General features: G+C 39.5%; 1 long non-coding RNA gene across 2 annotated transcripts in view; it reads right to left on the bottom strand.

Moving 5' to 3' along the window:
- Window positions 1-24286, bottom strand: part of LOC113902456 — a 220785-nt gene that overhangs the window by 158673 nt on the left and 37826 nt on the right. The window contains exon 3 of one of the 2 annotated variants that reach the window (XR_003513827.1): window positions 12066-12125. The exons of the other annotated variant lie outside the window; for it this stretch is intronic. This is a non-coding gene — a long non-coding RNA (uncharacterized LOC113902456). The remainder of the gene's footprint in view (window positions 1-12065; window positions 12126-24286) is intronic. 2 annotated transcript variants of the gene reach the window in all.

The raw sequence follows: 24286 nt of genomic DNA, 5'->3' as shown, positions 1-24286 counted from the left end.
AGAAGAAAAAGACTCACTGGGCTACACGCAAGGTGTCAGTTTGACTCTGTTCATCCTGGAGGCTCTAGAGGAAAATCTCTTTTCTGTCTCTCCTATCTTCTTGATGCTGCCTGCATTCCTTGGTTCATGGTCTCTTACATCATCTTCAAAGTCAGCAGTTTAGCCATCTTCAAGTGCCTTTCTCTCATCTTTCTCTCTCTCTCCCTCTCTCTGACTCCAGCCCTCCTGTCTCCCTCTTATAAGCTCTTAAACCCAATATGTCAAAAGCAAGCTACTGAATTCCACTCAACACCCTACCCACAACAAAACCTGTCCTTTCCACACCTTTCTGCTTCTCAACCCATGACAAGTAAATACATTATATCTATGCTCAAACCAAAAACCCTGAAGTCATTCTTGACTTCTCTCTTTAATTCTATAGCCAATGCGTATGCTTGCCCACTCTGTATGTTCTTACAAATATGCTATGCTATGCTAAGTCACTTCAGTCGTGTCCGACTCTGTGTGACCCCATAGACGGCAGCCCACCAGGCTCCCCCGTCCCTGGGATTCTCCAGGTGAGAACACTGGAGTGGGTTGCCATTTCCTTCTCCAATGCATGAAAGTGAAAAGTGAAAGTGAAGTCGCCTAGTCGTGTCCGACTCTTATCGACCCCATGGACTGCAGCCTACCAGGCTCCTCCGTCCATGGGATTTTCCAGGCAAGAGTACTGGAGTGGGGTGCCATTGCCTTCTCCGAGTTCTTACAAATACTTATATGCAAATGTTCATCTCCGAGTTCTTACAAATACTTATACGCAAATGTTCATAGCAGCTTTATTTGTAAGAGCTCCACACTGGAAACACCTCAAATGTTCATCAACAGGTGAAGATGGAAATAAAGTATGGTATATCAGTATCACATAATGGAATATTTTGCTGTTGTTTAGTCATTAATTCATGTCCAACTCTGCAACCCCATGGACTGTAGTCCACCAGGCTCCTCTGTCCATAGGATTTCCCAGGGAAGAATACTGGAGTGGGTTGCCATTTCCTTCTCCAGGAGATCTTCCTGACCCAGGGATCAAACTCTCGTTTCTGACATTGCAGGCAGATTCTTTACCACTGAGCCACCTTGGAGGCCCATAATGAAATACTACTCATCAGTAAAAATAAATAAATAAACAAACTATAGGGACTTCCCTGGCGGTCCAGTGGCTCTACCCTCCCAATACAGGGGACCTGGGTTTGATCCCTGATCAGGGAGCTGCATACTACATGCCACAACTAAGATCTAGAACAGTCAAATAAATAAATAGATATTTTTAAAAGTAAAATAAGGTATTGATACACACAATAACATAGATGAATCTCAAAATAACTACGCTGAGGAAAAACACAGACAAAAGAGTATATGCTGTATTCACTCATATAAAATTTTAGAAAATTCGAACTAATCTATAGTGACAATAGGCAGGTGAGTGGTGGCCCAGACAGAGCTGGGGTTGAGGTTAGGGGCAGAAGGGAGGAATGACAAAGGAGCTCAGGGAAACATTTGGGGGTGATGAGTATGTTCACCGATTTGATTATGATGATGGTTTCACAGGTGCGTGTATATGTCAAAATCTATCAAATTATATAGACTTTACATATGTATGGCTTATCATATGTCAGCTATAGTTCAATAAAACTGTTAAAATCATACCGTAATTATTAAAAATATGCCATTTTTACTGAGGTTGTCTTCCACATGGAAAGGTATTGATTAAAATGATTCACAGTTGAAATAACTACTGACATTTTGTCAAGAATTCAACACGATTAAAGCTGCTAAAATTGTCGTGATTTCAACTCTGATATCCTACTGTTTAATTCTTCTTCAGAAAATGTAATTTTAATTCAAAGAAAAGAGAATATGCTAAGATGACAAAGTTAATTTTTTTTGAGTTGGAACATTACTCTTAAAATTATGGCTTTCATGTAATTTTTAATAACTAAATTTTATGCTTGCTTTTCCTGAAAAATGACAGAAAAGACAATCTGTAAAATGGCATGACAAAATTCCCCATAGAAAAATATCTAGAAATTCTGGCTAAAAAAACACCTACATCCTTTAAAACACAAGGTGAGTTTGTAAGGAAATATAAGGTGGTATTTTGCACACCAGAAACAACTGGAGAAATAATTGAAAAGCAAACAGGCAACTTTGTCAACTGAAATTTCAAATTTTCCAGTGGGGTTATATGTGTTCATCTTGGCTTTCAAGAGTTTGAATTCTAATTCATGGTCAGAAAATATGGTCTGCACCTACTCAGTTCAGTTCAGTTCAGTCGCTCAGTCATGTCCAACTCTTTGTGACCCCATGGACTGCAGCACACCAGGCTTTGTTATCGACCACCAACTCCTGGAGCTTACTCAAACTCATGTCCATTGAGTCGGTTATGGCATCCAACCATCTCATCCTCTGTCGTCCCCTTCTCCTCCTGCCTTCAATCTTTCCCAGCATCAGGGTCTTTTCAAATGAGTCAGCTCTTCTCATCAGGTGGCCAAAGTATTGGAGTTTCAGCTTCAACATCACTCCTTCCAATGAACACCTAGAACTGATCTCCTTTTGGATGGACTAGTTGGATCTCCTTGCAGTCCAAGGGACTCTCAAGAGTCTTCTCCAACACCACAGTTCAAAAGCATCAATTCTTCAGCACTCAGCTTTCTTTATAGTTCAACTCTCACATCCATACATGACTACTGGAAAAATCATAGCTTTGACTAGATGGACCTTTGTTGGCAAAGTAATATCTCTGCTTTTTAATATACTGTCTAGGTTGGTCTTAACTTTTCATCCAAGGAGCAAGCATCTTTAAATTTCATGGCTACAATCACCACCTGCAGTGATTTTGGAGCCCCCCAAAAAGTCTGTCACTGTTTCCACTGTTTCCCCATCTATTTACCATGAAGTGATGGGACCAGATGCTAGGATCTTAGTTTTCTGAATGTTGAGTTTTAAGCCAACTTTTTCACTCTCCTCTTTCAGTTCTTCTTCAACAGTTCCTCTTCACTTTCTGACGTAAGGGTGGTGTCATTTGTGTATCTGAGGTTATTAATATTTCTCCTGGCAATCTTAATTCCAGCCCGTGCTTCCTCCAGCCCCGCATTTCTCATGATGTACTCTGCATATAAGTTAAATAAGCAGGGTGACAATATACAGCCTTGACATAATCCCTTCTTAATTTGGAACCAGTCTGTTGTTCTATGTCCAGTTCTAACTGTTGCTTCTTGATCTGCATACAGATTTCTCAGGAGGCAGGTCAGGGGGTCTGGTATTTCCATGTCTTTAAGAATTTTCCACAATTCGTTGTGATCCACACAGAGGAATGGATAAAGAAGATATGGTACATATATACAATGGAATATTACTCAGCCACAAGAAAGAACAAAATAATGCCATCTGCATTCCATGGACTGCAGTACACCAAGCTTCCCTGTCCTTCACAATTCCAGAGTTTGCTCAAACTCATGTCCATTGAGTTGGTGATGCCATCCAACCATCTCATCCCCTGCCATCTCCTTCTTCTGCCTTCAATCTTGCGCAGCATCAGGGTCTTTTCTAATGAATCAGCTCTTGACATCAGGCGGCCAAAGTACAGAGCTCCAGCTTCAGCCTCAGTCCTTCCAATGAATATTCAGGACTCATTTCCTTTAGGATTGACTGACTAGATATTCTTGCTGTCCAAGGGACTCTCACAAATCCTCCAGCACCACAGTTGAAAAGCATCAATTCTTTGGCGCTCAGCCTTCTTTATGGTTCAACTCTCACATCTGTACATAACTACTGGAAAAACCAGCTTTGACTATACAGACCATTATTGGCAAGGTAAAGTCTCTGCTTTTTAATGTGCTGTCTAGGTTGGTCATAGCTTTTCTTCCAAGGAGCAAACATCTTTTAATTTCATGGCTGCAGTCACCATCTGCAGTGATTTTGGAGCCCAAGAAAAAAATGTCCATTACTGTGTCCATTGTTTCCCCATCTATTTGCCATGAACCAATAGGACCAGATGCCATGATCTTAGTGTTTTGGAATATTGAGTCTTAAGCCAGCTTTTTCACTCTCCTTTTTCTCATTTATCAAGAGGCTCCTTAGTTCCTCTTTGTTTTCTGCCATAAGGGTGGTGTTATCTTCGTATCTGAGGTTACTGATATGCAGGTATGAAAAGTGGATAATATATGTATGTGTCTAACTGATTCGCCTTGCTGTACACCAAAACTGACACAACACTGTAAATCAACTATACTCCAGTAATAATTTTTTAAAAGAAGAGAAAAAAGTCATAATAATATAATAAAATCCTGTGATGCTATAAGTAGCGAGAATCTTTGAATAATAAGGTATCTAGATGAGCAAATATTTCAGGTAAATGAAACTATCCTTTTTAATACTATAGTGGCTTACCTTTTGGCTAAATGAAAGCTTTTATAAATTCCACTAATTCCTGAATCCATATTCAAAGTATAATAACTATAATGTAACTTTTTATTGAACCTCCAAGCAGTAGGCCGTACTTGTAACTTAAAAAAATATATGAATAGGGAGGTTTTGCTTCAAGATAATAAACCAAGTACATAAGTTGACCATTTTCTCAAAATCCCAGTGAAATGTAAGTAAAGATGTATAATAGGGAATAGTTCTTAACAGTGCTGAGAGGTGGGGTGGGGGAGCCAATCAGAATGCCAGAGACCTGATGGGAGCGAGCACTTGTGTGAATCTTACTTCCAGGTAGCCATGGTGGAAGAAAGTCAACCCCAGAGTCCTCAGCCTGGGAAAAGACCCAGCAAATGTGAGACTCTTTCCTCTTGACTGTAAGTACAGTCATAACAGATTTATTTAGAAAGTAGGAATGGGTGGCAATCCAGTAATCAATTTATTGATAAGAGGACAGTACATTAACCTCTGGGCCACATCTCCTTCCACCCTCTCTACCCAAACAGGACCCTGGCAGCAGGAGGGTTTGCACTGGGACAAAAGCAGAGGAGGATTTACTAAAGAAAATACATCATCTTCCAGGGGAGTGATGGTGTGAAGGGCATCCCCTGGGAGTATGGTCCCTCTCATTCTGACACGTGAGATAGGAAAAGCTGTCTACTGTTGCTTTAACCCCAACCGCAAATCAGTGAAATCCAAGAAGGAAAATCAATTCATTCAAATAATGAATATGATGAAGAAAAGGGTGAGTTACCTTAGTAATAAGGTAAAAGTATACTTCTCTCCTCTTAATAAGGAAAAAACAACCAGAAAGCTCCAGAGGAGGAAAAATAAAATAGCTAAAATAAGTATCTTGGTCTCCACCTAAAGCATTTTTGAAATGTGTTGTTGTTTGGTTGCTAAGTCGTATCTGACTCTTTGCAACCCCACGTGATTTGTTGTTGTCCACGTGATTTCCCAGGCAAGAAGACTGGAGTGAGTTGTCACTTCCTTCTCCAGGGGATCTTCCCGACCTAGTGACTGAACTCGTGTCTCCTGCATTGCAGGCAGATTGTTTACTGCTGAGCCACCAGAGAAGCCCCACATGAAGAGTAGAATCGATAACTAATTGTAAAATGATGCTGAGCATCTAATAAAGTAGGAGAGAAGCCATTTGACATTGACTCTAACACTCCCTTGAGTGGCACAATTTTCGGACAAATAATTTCTTTCTTATAGTCTGGCTATGAATAACAGTAGCGAATATTTATTGTTTTTCAATTTTAAAAATATACCTATAGTCACCAACAGTCCAAGAAGGTTCCCTTTTCTCCACCCACTGTCCAGCATATATGCAGGGAAGCAACTGAAACACAGACACAGTGAACAGACTTGCAGACACAGTGGGAGAGAATGGGATGAATTGGGAGAATAGCACTGAAACATGTACATTATCATATGTAAAATAGATAACCAGTGGGAACTTTCTGTTTTGATGCAGGGAGCTCAAATCTGGTGCTCTGTGGCAGTGCAGAGGGGCGGGATGGGATGGGAGGTGGGAGGTGGGAGGGAGGCTCAAGAGGGAGGGAACATGTGTATACCTGTGGCTGCTTCATGTTGATGCATTGCAGTATTTATACAATATTGTAAAGCCAATTAAAATCCAATTAAAAATAAACAAATTTATAAATATATATATATAGCCAAAGCACAGAAGACTAAATAATACTTCCAAAGCAAAATACAACATTCATAAACTTTAGCAATGTAAAAAAATACAGCTGGGAAATGTATAAATCTGAAAAGGCAGGAAAAGAAAGAAAACAAGAAAATTGTCTGAAATTGACAGATTAAGAAGTAGAAGCCTAAGAGATTATTATGTTAAATTATAAAGGAAATTTAATAAATTAAATTAATAGTATATCAAATATAACAAAAATATAGTGAAGAGGAAAAGGTAAGAGAAACTATAATTAGCTAAATTCTTATTTCATAAAGGAAATTAATTAAATTAATTAAATTCTGTCTAAAGCTGACAAATCAAGAAATGATGCCTATATAAACACATTATTAAAGATATCAAACAATCCTTGAAGTGCTGAAACCAGAATGATTTTAAGTGGTTATCTCTAAATAAAGCAGTATTTTCAATATTTTACATAGTTCTACTTTGTCTTACCTTTTTGTTCCATGAACTTATTGTTTTTGCAATTAAATAAAAATAATAATAAACTTATACTTCTAGGAGAGCTTAGAAATTACCCTCATTCTAAATATTTTTCAAATTTCATACATAACTAAATATCAAAATATTTAAGGCTGAAAATATATGAGCAAAATAATTTTAGAAGAAATTATGGCACAGATTCCTTTTAAGATGAAACAGCACTTCAATATATAATTATAATTTATCAGGGGAAAAAATTTAAGGTACTACTTTAATTTAAAAAACCGCAAAAACATAAAATTATATTCTGTATCTTTTACTTACTATGTGCCCATAAATGAGTAATTTATCACTGAATCTCAATTTTCCCAAAATCCCATAAATAAGCCCAATGATATCTGTAAAAGCTGTTGGCAGAATTGAGATTATTTTAATGAAACTACTAGTTCATTTTAGATTTCAAAGCTGCTAGATTATTCACCAATATATATATAATAAATATCTGCCTATGTATATATAAAAAAAAGAAAAACCCTCAGGATAGGATAATGGAGAGATCACAGATTTTTTGAACAAAGACAAGTTCACATCCTAGCTCGGATGTCTTATGAGTATGTGCCTTCAGACAAATAACTTAAAACTTTCCATTTCTCACATTCTGGATTTGCACATTGGGGATGGTAATCCATCTCAATGATAAGTTCAAAGGATATCAAGTTTTATGACCTGGCTGCTTTCACTTACATAGATGATCCCAGACAGATGAAATGTTGTAGCTGGGATTTCTTTGTTTTCTTATGCATCACTGTCTATAGAGCACATCTGTCATGTAAAACATGAATCTGACATCCTTTATAGGTTTGGAGAATGCCCCACTTCCTAAGTCTTGACTGAGATCCAAGACTACAAGGAGCAGAATAAATTGAATACTTATTTCCCAAACCTCCTTCTCTCTTGCACCTAGGGTGTGGCCTGGAACCTTGACTAAGCCAGTCAGAGAACCAGACTTGGATTTCAGACCTGGAGCACAAGAGGACAAAGGTGTGGGAGTTCACGTTCTCCTTCCTGGCAGTGCCTACAGGAGCAAAGCTATGAGCTGAAATCCTGATGCAGCGCAAACTGTCACTTCTGACCATCAGAGGGGTTGTCATGAATGGTTCTGTGGCCTTTCCAATCAATCTTTGAGCTACCCAATCTCTTTAATAAACATTTCAGTTTGCAACTAAGAACTGACTGGTATGCTATGTAATGTTATGTCTCAATATTGTTGGTATCTCTCCTAGCAATCCTTTAAACCTGTCCAATCCCAAATCTACATCCAGAAGATGTTCAGAGAAATGCTTCTAGCACATGAGCCAATTCCTATAAGCCTCCTGATATAGGTATAGATATAGATAGATAGAGATATTAATGTAGAAATAGACCTAATTTCTTTGGAGAACCCAAACTAATATGCATACTTAGAAAACCTTCAATGGCCAAAAGATTAACTCTACCAAGAATTAATTGGTGGACTTTGAACAACTGAAGAGAAGTCTCTGGAGGTTTACCACTAGACTTATTTCTAGGACTTGTCCTATTCAAGAGTTTTAACTGCTGTAGATGAAGGCATTAAAGACATGCTGATGAAATTTTTGGCTGACACAGCAGACAGCTAAGGTCACTTTAGCAATATTGCTTATAAACCATTCAGTTCCCATGGCATCCAGCTATAGACTGGGTTAAACAAGTAGTTTGCCCCAATCAGCTTTGTTTATCACGTCATTAGCATTCAATGGGTTAATATATGTACAGTGCTTAGAATAAGACTTGGCACATAAGCAGTGTTCAATAAATATGTGCTACTAAATTATTATTATTATTGTTATTATATCTAGCTAACAAAGACCTGACTTTTCATTCATAAGTCTAGGGGGCTGGGAAAGATCATAATAAATGTAGTAGCTGCAACAGGTGCAGTTTTGACCATAGACTCATTCACTCTCCTTGAAGGGGAGGTGGTTTTAGTGAGGGAATCACGATGGAGCAGAGGAGATGATAAGAGAGATTCCAGCAACAAAGCCTGCAAAGAGACGCACAGGTAATACAGACACTCATATAGTTCCTTGCACCTGGTGGTGTTTAAAAATATCTGTAGTACGTGTTCGTTGAGTAGTTTAGTGAAGACAGTGCCAAAGAACATTGAGAAAGGAGAGAGAGCCATGGTGCGTGTATATGAAGCAGACATAGTGAGACTGTCTTAACTAAAGCCGATGGTAAGTAGAGAAAATAGGTGAGACAGAGAAAATGGATGAATCAAACTAATGTATGATTGCGAATACTAAGCTAATGAATTTGGCCTGGAATCTTGGTTCTGAAAGGATGGGGAGAGCACTTAGTGAGTAATGTTTTAGGAAGACTACAGCAGACCTTAGAGCAACTTAGTAGAAGAGTTATAAGAGATAAGAAAAGTCATGAACACATTATCAAAATAATCCTACAGTGTGATGGGGATGGTAAAACTTTGAGAGAAAGTTCACATGTAAAAGTCCTTATTTCTCAAAAAGTTAAATGAGTGATTACTCAATTTCCATTATTTAATTTCATTTGCTTTGAAACCAGAGGGTCAAGTTTGTATATATTATCAATTCCAAGTGCTTATAATTTGATAAAGCTCTCTAAATTGTTTGTCTTGTCTTTTGACTTGGTCAAAAGAATAAACTTTTTATATCTGAACCCCTGAAAAATACCGTATGTTTGAGAAATTAAACCATTAAATAAGTAGTCAGCCTTGACCAAGAAAAACATATGTTTGTGTGTTAGAGAGTCTAAAGGAAAAATTTGTCAAAAGCATCAAAAGGTTTTTATTTCTTTGTGCATATGTTTTTTGAGCTTGCAATCTATATTACCTAAATGAAAAGAGGAAAAGTTCTTTTTTAATGTGTTTTCTAAAAATTAATATCCAGAAAAGTGGCATTAAGTGATAGTTTTATTTATTCTAGATTAATAATATAGATGTCAGTTTTGAGGATTGTTTCAAATCTTAAATATTTTAAAGCTGTGCTGATAAAATGCAATTTCAAATTTTCTGTTCCATTTAGGTATTGCTAAAGCATATGCAGTGTGCATGTTTTTCCTAAAATTCAAACTCACACAATCTGTTAAACTTGGGGCACAGACCAAAAGCCTTGGATTCAGCACCAATTTCTCGACTCATCTCACAACCCACACCCAAGCCCTCAGCAGATGATGAGGATTCTACTTTCAGAATATATCCAAACTTCTGACACTTCCTACCATACCACTTCCTCTGCTGACACCTGATCTGAGCCACCATCATCTCTCACCTAGGTTGTCTCAAAAAGCCTTCCAACTGGTCTTCCTGCTTCTACTCTGCCCACTTTTAATCAATTTTCAAAAGAATAGCTACAATGACTGAAAACTCTTGCCCGAGAGCTCTGTGCTACTCTGCATTCTAGGACAAGGGTCTTGTTCTTTGGGAAAGTCAGGTGCGCTCAGGGTGTTTAGATTTGCCATTTCCTCCACCTGGGGGAACATTTTTCTCCTAGATGTCCAAAGGGTTGACTCCCTCCTCCTCCTTCAAGTATCTACTCAGATGTCAGCTCCTCAGTGACCAACATGATAAAAATGGACATGTGCATGTGCTAAGTCTCTTCAGCCATGTCCAACTCTTTTGCGACCCCATGGACTATAGCCCGCCAGACTCCTCTGTCCATAGGGATTCTCCAGGCAAGAATACTGGAGTGGATTGCCATGCCCTCCTCCAGGGGATCTTCCCAACCCAGGGATCAAACCCAAGTCTCCTGTGGCTCCTGCATTATAAGCAGATTCTTTATCACTGAGCCACTAGAGAAGCCCCCAAATGGATACATACCCCCATACGCCTTATCCCCCTTCTCTGCTTTCCTTTTCTCCATATTCCACATACTTGCCTGATATTGTACTCATTTATGTTGTTTATTGTCTAGAATAAAGTTCCAAGTGGGTAGTGCTTTCTGTCTCTTTCATTCACTGCTCTATACTATATATACTAAGCATCCAATAAATACATTAAACCAATGAATTAACCTATTAATTTCATTATGATTCAGTGTTTTATCAACTGTTCATGAGGACTGGATCAGGAACAGCAAGGACATATCAGGTCCTTTAAATATCATTGACACTACTGAAAGCCAGGTAGAAAAGTCCTGGTTTAGAGCATATACTTTATAATCAGATATGGGTGCAAACCCACCTCTATCACCTTCTGGCCATGTTATGGAGGGAATGTTACTTAAGCGCCCTATGACTGAGATTTTTCATCTATAAAATGTATGTGAAGGCTCTTAGATTACTGATAAAATTGAAGGCAAAATGCATATAAAGTTCTTAACATGGGATGTGGCACATAATTAGTGGTTTATAACCATCATCGTCATTATAGCAATATGATCAGAATAACTAGAAAAATAGGTAGATTAGTCCCTTGGGATTATTTATACTTGTTTGTGTACCTAACCCAGTTGGCCCGAATGTATCTGAACTCAATGTATAAAGCACTGAACTTCTTTCAATTTACACTTGAAAAACAACTAGGAGGTTAATGGTGGGCTTCCCTGGTGGCTCAGACAGTAAAGAGTCTGCCCGCAATGCAGGAGACCAGGGTTCAAGCCTTGGGTCAGAAAGATCCTCTGGAGAAAGGAATGGCAATCCACGCCAGTATTCTTGTCTGAAAATTCCCACGGACAGAGGAGCCTGGTGGGTTACAGTCCATGGCATCACAAAGAATCAGACACAACTGAACGACTAACGCTTTCAGGAGGTTAATGGAACTGTTGTGTATCTTGGTGGTGGTAGTGTTTACACGGTTGTATGTCTTTGTCAAAATTCACAGGACTCAACAATGCAAAGGTGAATTGTACTTCATGAAAGATATGACATTTCAAAACAACAAATGGGAGCATTAGTGCAAATGTGTGGAACCAATTGTAGTAGTCCGAATTAATTCCTTGCTTTTCCCCAATAAGGAGCAAAAATCACAGGGGAGAATCTAATGACATCAGAGGTAAGGAATTTGGCCCTCAATGCACAGGAGACATGAAATGGCTATGCTTGCCTAATTCCAAGTAAAAACACTTATTTCAAAATAAAAACAAAACACAGGATAGCATTGCAAAGCAATAAAGTGCCTCTCGTCTCTCTCTTATATCAACTCTAACAGAAAAGTGGCAGCTACCAGCCTCAATCCAAACACATGAAGCAGCCTTATTATAATACATATATAATTTTATGCTTCTCAATGCATTAGAAACAAGTGTCAATTAATCTACAAACAGTTTGGGGACTTCCCAGGTGGTCCGTTGGTTAACAATCTGCCTTCCAATGCAGGGGATGCAGGTTCAATCCCTGGTCAGGGAACTATTAATAAAATCCCACATGCTGCAGTGCAAGTAAGCCCGTGCTCTGCAACTCTGGAACTTACGTGCCACAACTAGAGAAGCCATCGTGCCACAGTGAAGAGTCCACGTGCCACAGCCAGGACCTGACGCAGACAAATACATAAAATAAACACTTTTTTAAAATCTAAAAACCGTTCTTAGATATGACACCACTCAGTAACTTTCATGGCTATATGCCAAAGCAACATATCCAAACGTTTACCATTCTTTTGATGCATTAACTAGGGACCCATAGTTAAAAGAAAACTTCTAGACTTTAATGATATTGCCAGGCCTAACGAAATTTACACACACATATATATATATCAATGAGTAGAAAATACATGGTTTTTTTAAATATGCGTCTATAGTTAAATGTTAAAGTTATAGTTTTCTCAAACATGAAGGCAGCTATAGTTTCCCATGTGGCTACCTACAATGCTGTCAGTGGGGAGGAGAGAAATCTAAGCCTTTGTTTTTAAAAGAGATTCTATGTAAAGGTAAGCTTCTATTTAATTCATTTATTATTAGTTTTCCCTAAATTTTTGGCCATACTGACTGGCTGCCAAATAAAGAGGAACAAATTAAAGAACAATTGAGAGTTATTTGCTTAAAGCTAATAACCAAACTTTATAGACAATTTCTCATTACCACGTACTTAGAAGAAAAGAAAAATCAACAATTGGTATTTTCTAATCCCTGTTTAAATACTCAGCCAAGATTACTCAGAGATTTAGCTAGACATGCTAAATGAATACGGCAGAAACAAGGCCCAATTGAATTGAATTTGAACAGCTGCCTGTGGTGTCTAGACCATAAATGATACTGTATTTCAAAAACAAAATGCTTAATGGTTAAGTATTTCCAGGGCCCAAGATAGAAGCACAAAGTGAACTCATTTCTTTGTAGGCTGTTGGAGTTCCCCAGATATTTTTAAACACCTGTTTCAAGGATATATTTTTGTGTGTTTAAATGGTAAACAGATTCAAATCAAGGAATAAGGTCACTATGACATGGGTTGAATTCCTAAACTGACATGTATAGGAGGGTAATTGGTAAGGGTAGAAATTTTTTTTTCCTAGAGAAAGTAATCCAAATGCAATTTAATAAAAGGCAGATGGCAAATTGGAGAGAGTTTAGTATTATAGAATATGTGCAGTTCATTTTTTAAAAACTATTTGTAAACACCCGATCAAGTATGATTTTTATACTTCAAACCACTGAGATTAATACAAAGCAGAGCAGTTTACAGACAATTCTGCTCCTTGTGATAAAGATTTCCATCTTGGGTACAGATTAGCTCCACTGCCAGTGGCGTAAGAGCTTCAGGATTCGCCAGAATCTCCTACAGTATTGTTCCTGTTCAGTCACTCAGTCAAGCCTAACTCTTATGACCCCATGGACTGCAGCACACCAGGCTACCTTGTCCTGCACCATTTCCTGAAGTTTGCTCAAACTCATGTCCATTGAATGGGTGATGCTATCCAACCATCTCATCCTCTGCTGCCCCCTTCTCTTCCTGCCCTCAGTCTTTTCCAGCATCAGGGTCTTTTCCAATGAGGGTCTTCTTCACATTAGGTGGCCAAAGCATTGGAGCTTCAGCTTCAGCATCAGTACACAGTATGGTCATGGCTTAAAATAGTTTCAAAGCAGACAAGACAGGTGCGTATAAAAATAGAAGTAGGGTCCTCAGAGCCCCTATGGGATCTTCCTCTATGCAACATGGAAGGTCACCTAACAGTTAAGTATTTCACACATCTCTGATCCCACCAATTATAAAAAGGCATGGTGAATTTGCAGAATATTCAAAGCAAATCAATACAGATAATTGAAGGGTTGGAAAACAGACAAAGACAGAAAGAGCCAGCTTTTCCCCTGTTTCCTCAGGGCAGGGATTTTGCATCCCGTTTTGCTCGAGCAGTGAGTAAAACATATAAGGTGAAGTGAGTCCTTTGTAAAAACCTGTTGGTTAACCTAGGAGTAAAAATGTAAAGAACATACTGCTGCTGCTGCTGCTGCTGCTAAGTCACTTCAGTCGTGTCCGACTCTGTGCAACCCCATCAACTGCAGCCCACCAGGCTATACTGGAGTGGGGTGCCATTGCCTTCTCCGAAAGAACATAATAACAGTCTTAAAGGAAGGATTACTGCTACTGCTGCTGCTAAGTCACTTCAGTCGTGTCGGACTCTGTGCGACCCCATAGACGGCAGCCCACCAGGCTCCCCCGTCCCTGGGATTCTCCAGGCAAGAACACTGGAGTGTGTTGCCATTTCCTTCTCCAATGTATGAAAGTAAAAAGTGTAAGTGAAGTCGCTCAGTCGTGTCCGACTTTTAGCAACCCCATGGACTGCAGCCCACCAGGCTCCTCCGTCCATGGGATTTTCCAGGCAAGAGTACTGGAGTGGGGTGCCATTGCCTTCTCTGTAAGGAAGGATAAGGATCACTATTTCCTAAAAATGGTAACTGACTGTTTCTGCCTTTACCCAGAAGAAAAGCTATGACAAACCTAGACAGAATATGAAAAAGCAGATACATCACTTTGCCAACAAAGGTCTGTATAGTGAAAGATATGGCTTTTCCAGTAGTCATGTACCTATGTGAGAGTTGGACCATAAAGAATGCTGAGCACCAAAGAACTGATGTTTTCGAACTGTGGTGCTGGAGAAGACTCTTGAGAGTCCCTTCGACAGCAAGGAGATCAAACCAGTCAATCCTAAAGGAAATCAATCCTGAATATTCATTGGAAGGACTGATGCTGAAGTTGAAGCTCCATATTTTGACCACCTGATGTGAAGAAGTGACTCTTTGGAAAAGACCCAGAAACTGGGGAAGGTTGAGGGCAAGAGGAGAAGGGGTCAACAGATGGTTGGATGGCATCCCCAACTCAATGGACATGAGTTTGGGCAAACTCTGGGAGATACTGAAGGACAGGAAATCCTTGTGTGCTGCAGTCCACGGGGTTGCAAAGAGTCGGGCACGACTTGGCTAGTTAATGACAACAACCCATGATATAGAGCAAAGATGGAAGACAAAAGCCAGTTATGATAGGTTAGGATTCATCAACAGGGTGACCAACTTGTTCCAGTTCAATCAAGACTTCCCCAGTTTTAACAATAAAAGTCCTATCCAAGTGAGACATAAAATATCACCTGCCATATTAGTAACTTAAGGACATTGCAGTCATTGGTCATTACATTAGTAAAAGTGAAACTCACTCAGTCATGTCCAACTCTGCAACCTCATGGACTATACAGTCCTTGAAATTCTCTAAGCCAGAATACTGGAGTGGGTAGCCTTTCCCTTCTTTAAGGTATCTTCCCAACCCAGGGATTGAACCCAGGTCTCCCACATTGCAGGCAGATTCTTTACCAGCTGAGCCACAGTGGGAAACATAAGCATACTGGAGTGGGTAGCCTATCCCTTCTCCAGTGAATCTTCCTGACCCAGGAATTGAACGGGAGTCTCCTGCATTGCAGATGGATTCTTTTACTAACTGAGCTATCAGGGAAGCCCTGGTCATCACATTATGGCCACCCAATGGTGAGCCCTGAGGGAACTCAGGACGGAAACCAAAGAATGCCCTCCATCTAGCGGTCATCAGATAGTAGTCACCCCAGAGGGTACAGCCTGAGGAATCTCAGGATGAAAAAACAAGGATGCTACTAAACCAAACTCCCAGCCACCATATAGAATGGATAAACAACGAACTGTATAGCACAGAGAGCTATATTCAATATCCTGCTGCTGCTGCTAAGTCACTTCAGTCATGTCCGATTCTGTGCGACCCCAGAGACGGCAGCCCACCAGGCTCCCCCATCCCTGGGATTCTCCAGGCAAGAACACTGCAGTGGGTTGCCATTTCCTTCTCCAATGCATGAAAGTGAAAAATGAAAGTGAAGTCGCTCAGTCGTGTCCAACTCCTAGTGACCCCATGGACTGCAGCCCACCAGGCTCCTCTGTCCATGGGATTTTCCAGGCAAGAGTACTGGAGTGGGGTGCCATTGCCTTCTCTGATCAAACACCTAAGAAGATATAAAAATAATATTACACAAACACCTTCAGAAAAGAGAGAAGAAAATATTTCAGTTGTTTGGACCAGCCTGAAACCTTATATCAAAACTTGACAAAGACATTTCAAGAAGAAGTACAGACAAATATTCTTCAGAAACACAGATATGAATATCCTTAATAAAATATTAGCAATGAAACCTTTGAGTATGTAAAATGGATAATACATCATGACCAAGGGGGTCGTTACTGCAATGACATAGTAATGCAAAGTTGGTTCAACATTCAATATACAATCACTGTATTTTATTATATCAACAGACCAGACAAGGAAAACCATACATACAATCTGGAATATATGCAGAGAAAGCATTTGACATAATTAAAAATCCATTCTTGACAAAAAGTCTCAGTAACCTAAGAATAGATAGGAACTTTCTCAATGTGATAAAGGACCTTTGCAGAAGGCCTATAGTTAGTATCATAATTAGTGGGGAAATACTGACTGCTTCCCCATCTCACTACTTTTCAAACTAATTTTTAAAAAGAAGAACAAAGCTGAAGGATTTATGCTACCTAATTTCAAGAAAAACTATAAAACTACAATAATAAAGATAGTAGCTATGACATGGGATAAATAAAATAGATCACGGAAGCAAAACAGAGGGTTCATCAATAAACTCAGTCATGTGGTCAATTGCTTTTCATCATGACGAGGTAATTCAAAGGAGAAAGGATAATCTTTCCAACTGGCTATCCATATGGGAAAAATCACCATCACCTCTTATACTCTAGTTTCTATTAAGAAGTCTTAAGAATACAGAAAGTCTTATTTTTGCTCCTTTACTCACAGTAAAGGTTGGTAAAATTATCTAGTTACCCATTACCATGAGTAGAAATGTGTCATAATTTCAAAGATCACATTTTATTTCTGCATTTTTTCTAACATTTTAATGTATTTTTCTTATTTTTTCAGCTTCATATTCTATTTATATATTATGTTATACATAATTATATTGTATTTCAGATAACTTCAGCATCTGAAGTCCTTGGTTTAGACCCCATTTGCGACCCCATGGACTGTAGCCCACCAGGTTCCTCTCTCCATGGGATTCTCCAGGCAAGATTATTGGAGTGAGTTGCCAATATTAGTGGGTTCCTCTCCAGAGGAAGCCCTTGAGGGCATAAATTTATTATTTTTCCTAACTCTCATCACTTGTTTCTTCCTTTTTTTCCTAGGGGTAATAGATTTGATTTTTAAATTTTAATCTGTGGAACTCTGGATCTAGTATGCTTTTCTAAAAAGAGACTTGTGTCTGCTTATACAGGATATAAGATTACCTTATGTATTCTGGAAAGACATTTAATTAGTGTATTAACTTGGGTTTTGTGAATTACACTAGTAACATAAAGTTAGACTCCAGGCCCATTTAAGAGTAGATGCATGCATTCATTCTGTTATTTCAGTCATGTCTGACTCTTTGTGACCCTATGGATTGTAGCCCACTAGATCCCTGTGTGGAGAAGGCAATGGCAACCCACTCCAGTACTCTTGCCTGGAAAATCCCATGGGTGGAGCAGCCTGGTAGACTGCAGTCCATGGGGTCGCTAAGAGTCGGACACGACTGAGCCACTTCACTTTCACTTTTCACTTTCATGCATTGGAGAAGGAAATGGCAACCCACTCCAGCATTCTTGCCTGGAGAATCCCAGGGATGGGGGAGCCTGGTGGGCTGCCATCTATGGGGTTGCACAGAGTTGGACACGACTGAAGTGACTTAGCAGCAGCAGCAGCAGACCCCTGTGTCCATAGGATTCTCCAGACACAAAAACTGGAGTGGATTGCCATTTCCTTCTCCAGGGGATCTTCCCAACCCAGGGATCAAACCCACATCTCTTATATCTCCTGCATTGGCAGGTGGGTTCTTTACCACTAGTGCCACCTGGGAAGCCCAAAAACAGAGACAGGGACAAATAAGTTTAATTTCAGCTTTGTGCAAGCAGAGATTTTTATGGCCACATTTTCACTGAAGGCATAGTCCCTTCAAGGGGCCCAAGATTCTAGGAAGGTCTTAAGTTTGACTGCTCTCCTTATAGATCCACTTGGGTTCTCCCAGTATCTGTCATTGCCATCAAAATCCTTGACTTTGACTTTTGCTGCCAAGGTAGTCTGAAATTCTTTTAACCCACCACTCTTGTTTCAGCTAGTTAATATATGCTTGCTATACTCTTTTCTCTTTTTTCTGTTCCTTAAAAGGTTCTCTTCCTTCTTTGTGATGTAAGCAATACATTAAAAGTGGTTTGGAGGTACTTTCCTATGGTTCAGTGGTTAAGAATAGACCTTGCAGTGCAGGGGCCATGGGTTCAATACCTGGTCAGGGAACTAAGATCCCGGAGAAACTAAGCTCAAGCACCACAACTACTGAGCTTGAGTCCACAACTAGAGAGTCTGTGCTCTGCAAGAAAAGATCCTGATGACAGACAAAACAAAGATTCCGTGTGCCACAACTAAGACCTCACACAGCCAAATAAATAAATACAATATTTAGGGGGGGAAATGGTTTTGCTGTTGTTGGAGAAGGCAATGGCACCCCACTCCAGTACTCTTGCCTGGAAACTCCCATGGATGGAGAAGCCTGGTAGGCTGCAGTCCATGGGGTCACACAGAGTCGGACACGACTGAAGCGACAGCAGCAGCAGCTGTTGTTGTTGCTTACACCACCTACCTAGTTTTCACTATGAGGATTTTTAGACTATGTAATCCATCCCTGGGTTTCCCAGGTGGCTTGGTGGTGAAGAATCAGCCTACCAATGCAGGAGACACAGAAGATGCTGGTTCGATCCCCAGGTCAGAAGATCCCCTGGAGAAGGAAATGGCAACTCACTTCAGTATTCTTGCCTGGAGAAGTCTATGGACAGAGGAGGCTGGCAGGCTACAATCTGTAAAGTCGCAAAGAGTCAGACACAGTTGAGCAACTGAACACACAATCCATCCCTACTGCTGGAAGTAGGATCACACACAACGGTTCAAGTAACTTTAACACTCCTTTCAATCAGTCAATCAATTCAGTCTCTCAGTCACGTCCGACTCTTCGCGACCCCATGAACCGCAGCACGCCAGGCCTCCCTGTCCATCACCAACTCCCAGGGTCCACCCAAACCCATGTCATCGAGTCAGTGATGCCATCCAACCATCTCATCCTCTGTCATCCCCTTCTCCTCCTGCCCTCAATCTTTCCCAGCATCAGGGTCTTTTCTAATGAGTCAGCTCTTCGCAATAAGTGGCCAAAGTATTGGAGTTTCAGCTTCAACATCAGTCCTTCCAATGAGCACCCAGGACTGATCTCCTTTAGGATGGACTGGTTAGATCTCCTGGCAGTCCAAGGGACTCTCAAGAGTCTTCTCCAACACCACAGTTCAAAAGCATCAATAACACTGATTTTAACTTGGCTCTTCTCTTTACACTGATCCTTCAGAAAAGCAATGGAGTGAAGCAAGTCCTGTCTTTAGATTAGACTCCTTCCAAGTGACACCACAAAGGCCTTAACATGAAGTGAGGAGGAGAAAAAGAACCCCCAAAATATTTTATGTGAAGACACCTATAGACCTCTGACAACATCTCCAAACTAGACTATTTGCAGGCTTCCATCTCAGGTTCTTCACAGATGGTGAGGCAACATTCACAGATGACTCATGTCGACTTCACACATGATATTCTGACTGGGAGAATTTTTCGTTTCATTTGTGAGCCGAAGTATACCTTCCTCACTACTAGTAGGGACTCCACATGATGTTTATTAGATGTCATAGCTCCTTTAAATATAAATCCTTGGTATCATTCAGTTCATTTCAGTTGCTCAGTCGTGTTTGACTCTTTGTGACTCCATGGACTGCAGCACACTAGGCTTCCCTGTCCATCACACACTCCCAGAGTTTGCTCAAACCCTTGTCCATCAAGTCGGTGATACTATCCAAGCAGCATCATTAGTGACCCCTTTAAACACCATTGTGTTTTTTCTATTCCAATTGCCTTTTGTGTTCCTTTCACAGAGCCAGTAGTTCACTCAACTACATAAAATTTACTAAAAGGTCTTTCTTTCAGTCACTTCTAATGACTCTAATAATAAGTCTAGCCATGATAACTCCTGTAACTGCTTATTAAGTAGACAAAACCAAATGCAAAATTCATCTTTCTGGTATGTCTGTTGCAATGAGATATAAGGAGAATATACAGACATCTGCTGCAGTTAGAGCAAACTGGAAAAACTCTGGAGATTAACTGTATTGGACACCAACTTGGAAATATATCAGTATTGTAAGTTTAGAAAAATGAAATCCAGTTTTGCAACCCATCTCAGTTTTGCCAATTCAAATATAAATACATGTGGTAGCAATCAATGTCTATGGATTTTCTAGGCTACTATTAAAATGAATGCATTTATTTACAATGGTATACTTTATGTAAAACTTCTATTGTTTAAAATTCTAATTGTTAAAATATAAAGATTTAGACACTTGAAATAGGGGGTGCTGGCAAAATGAAGAGGATAAAGGAGAAGGTGAGAAAAAAAATAGGAAGAATGTCTGAAAAATGTGAAATGTGTAAAAATGTGAAAGAAGGAAAAAGAAAAAGAGAAAGCATAAAATGGGATAAAAAGAATTTGGGGTGGGACAGAGAAGTAGTCTGAGAGTAAGAGAAAATTGGAGATTGAGAATCAACAGAAACTGTATTGGCTTAGCCAAAAAGTTCACACGGGTTTTTCCACAACATCTTTCTGGTAAAAGCAACAAAATTATGCTGAGTTTGTAAGTTAGTTATCTGTATGTAAATCACCACCAACCTATTTCTAAAAATGATGCCTTTAATCAGAGCTCCAGATTAATGTTTCCAATCATTTCCTGCACTCTCCTACTGCATGAATGAGACATCTCAAAAATCAATAGGTGTACATCAAACAACCTTCTGTTCCTAACTCAGTCTCCTCCTCTGAACATATATATCTAAAACCTGCTGCACACAATGTTTCTTACCAAAGTAAACAGTACACTCTACTCATCTACCAGGTCAATTATGATGAATCCTTTTCTCTGTGTACTCGGATAGAAAATATTTCCCAGCCTCCTTTGCAGTTAGGTATGGCCATGTTACTGATCCTACCAATAGAATGTGGATTAAAATGAAATATGCTACTTCCAGATCTTAAACCTTCACACTCTGTGCATTTGCCTGACAGCCAGACGTGCACAGAACCCAGGGGAAGACTCAGAACCTCGAGGGTGAACGAGGCACTAGACGAAAGCAGCAGAGATCCCTGAATGACATAGAATAACGTCTTCCCCTAGGACAGACCCTTAGCAAACTGATACATGAGAAAGAAATGCATCTTTATTATATTGAGGAATTGAGGTTTGGCGAATTATAAAGGCTTACCTTCCCAATTATTGAGTTGGCCAAAAATTTCACTCTAATTTTTTGTAACATCTTATGAAAAACCTCAAATGAATTTTTGGCCAACCCAATAAATTGGCTTCTTCTGGTAAGGAATTCTGATAACAACACCAAAAACACACAGCAGTGACTTACCAGTTGGAAACCAAGCAGTAAAGAAGCAGTTGTCACAAGTTCTGAAAAGATGGCAATATATGTTATACAACTGTGAAATATTTAATAAAAGAGTTGCCTGTTATCCACACAACAACAAAATCTAAACATCTAGGAGCAGGAGCTAGAAAGCAGAGGAATGAATGCTTTGTGTTACTTGTTACTACTGGCTGCCTTAGGCAAGATATAGGTACAAGAAGGAGATGAGCCTTAAAAAAACTGCCTATTTCAAGCAAAATTTAAAAAGAAGAAAGTAAAGAAGTTTAGAAACATTCACTGCTCCTGGACATCTAGTAACAAAACACTGAGAAAAGCTTCCAGCAAAAACTGTTCAGTAAAATTTCTCAGTGAAACAAAACAATCAACCTTGTTGCAAAGATTGAATAAGGGCCCTAATCTATTCCTGATGTTTATTGTTGCAGAGAGCCTCAGTTTGCTTCTAATACATTAAGAGAAATAGTGGAGTGAGAAAATTATTTTTAAGGAAAAATAAAAGCAAGTGTTTGTTGTTCAGTCACTAAGTCACGACCCCATGAACTGCAGCATGCCAATCTTCCCAGTCCTTCACTGTCTCCCAGAATTTGCTCAAACTCATGTCCATTGAGTCGATGATGCCATCCAACCATCTCACCCTCTGTCACCCCCTTCTCTGCGTGCCTTCAATCTTTCCCAGCATCCGAGTCTTTTCCAATGAGTCAGCTCTTCACACCAGGGTGCCAAAGTATTGGAACTTCAGCATCAGTCCTTCTAATGAATAGTCAGGGTTGATTTCTTTTAGGACTGACTGGTTTAATCTCCTTGCTGTCCAAGGGAATCTCAAGAGTCTTCTCCAGCACCACAGTTCATCAGCACTCGGCCTTCTTTATGGTTCAACGCTCACATCTGTACTTGACTGCTGGAAAAACCATAGTTTTGACTATACAAGCTAGTCTGTCTGTGTTATTTTTTTAATAGTATTTGCTGTCTCTGTGTCACACGTTGGTCTCACAGTATTTCAAACTTATCATTATTATTATATTTATTATGGTGATCTGCAATCTTCAATATTAATATTAGAATTTTTTTGGCCCTCCACAAACCATGCTCATATAAGACAGCACACTGAATTAATAAATGTTCTTGTACTACGGCTGCTCCGCCAACTAGCCATTCTATCTCTTCCTCTTTTTGGACATGCCTACTCACTGAGACACAACAGTACTGAATTTAGGCCAGTTAACAACTCTTCAATGTCCTCAAGCATTCAAGTGAAGCTTGAAATTTGAACACTGTCCCTGACTTTAAATCTAAAGCTACAAATGATTAAGCTTAGGAAGGAAAGCATGTCCAAAGCCAAGACAGGCTGATAGCTAGGCCTCTTTCTCCAAACTGTTAGCCGAGTCGGGAATACAAAGGAAAAGTTCTCAAAGGGAATCAAAAGGGCTACTCCAGCAAACACATGAATGATAAGAAAACTAAACAGCCTTATTGCTGATATGGAGAAAGTTCTAGTGGCCTGGATAGAAGATCAAACCAGCCACAACATTCTGGCTGTTAAGCCAAAGTCTAATCCAGTGCAAGGCCCTAACTCTGTTCAATTCTATGAAGACTGAGTGAGGTGAGGGAGCTGCAGAAGAAAAGTTTGAAGCTAACAGAAGTTGGGCATGAGGTATAAAAGGAAGAAACTCTCTCTATAATAGAAAAATGCAAGGTGAAGAGGAAGGGTTGATGTACAAGCTGCAGCAAGTTACCCAGATCTACCTAAGATAACTAATGAAGGTGGACGCCCTAAACAACAGATTTTCAATGTCAGTGAAACAGCCTTATAGTAGAAGATGCTATCTTGGACTTCCATAGCTAGAGAGAAAAAGTTAAAGCCTGGCTTCAAAGCTTCAAACAGCAGGCTGACACTCTTGTTAGAGGCTAATGCAGATGGTGACATTAAGTTGAAGCCAATGCTTATTTCCCATTCTAAAAATCTCAGAGCCCTTAAGAAATATGCTAAATCTACTCCGCCTGTGGTCTATAAATGGAACAATAAAGCCTGGATGACAGCACAGCTGTTGACAACATGGTTTCCTGAATATTTGAAACCCACTGTTGAAACCTCCTGCTTATTAAAACAGTTCTTTCAAATGTTACCATTCATTGACAATGCACCTCATCACCCAAGAGCTCTGATGGAAATGTACAAGGAGATTCATGTTGTTTTCATGCCTGCTAACACGACATCCATTCTGAAGCCCATGGATCAAGGAGTAGTTGCAATATTTAAGTCTTATTATTTCAGAGACACATTTTGTAAGACTATAAATGCCACAGATAGTGATTCCTGTAATGAATCTGGGCACAGTAAATTGAAAACCTTTTGAAAAGGACTCACCACTCTAAATGCCATTAAGAATATTCACGATTCATAAGAAGATGTCAAAATATCAAGATGAATAGGAGTTTGTAAGAAGTTGATTCCAACTTTCCTGGATGCTTTGAAGGGTTCAAGACTTCAGTGAAGAAAGTAACTTCAGATGTGGTAGAAACAGCAAGAGAACTAGAATTAGAAGTGGGATCTGAAAATGTGGCTTACTTCCTGTAATCTCATCATAAAACTTTAATGGATGGAGAGTTGTTTCTTGTGAATGAGCAAAGTTTGAGATGGCATCTCCTCCTGATAAAGAG

This window comes from Bos indicus x Bos taurus, chromosome 12, assembly GCF_003369695.1.
Source record: "Bos indicus x Bos taurus breed Angus x Brahman F1 hybrid chromosome 12, Bos_hybrid_MaternalHap_v2.0, whole genome shotgun sequence".
Classification (NCBI taxonomy): Eukaryota; Metazoa; Chordata; class Mammalia; order Artiodactyla; family Bovidae; genus Bos; species Bos indicus x Bos taurus.
The sequence above is the reverse complement of the archived record's forward strand: the minus strand, read 5'-3'. Positions and strand labels throughout refer to the sequence as shown.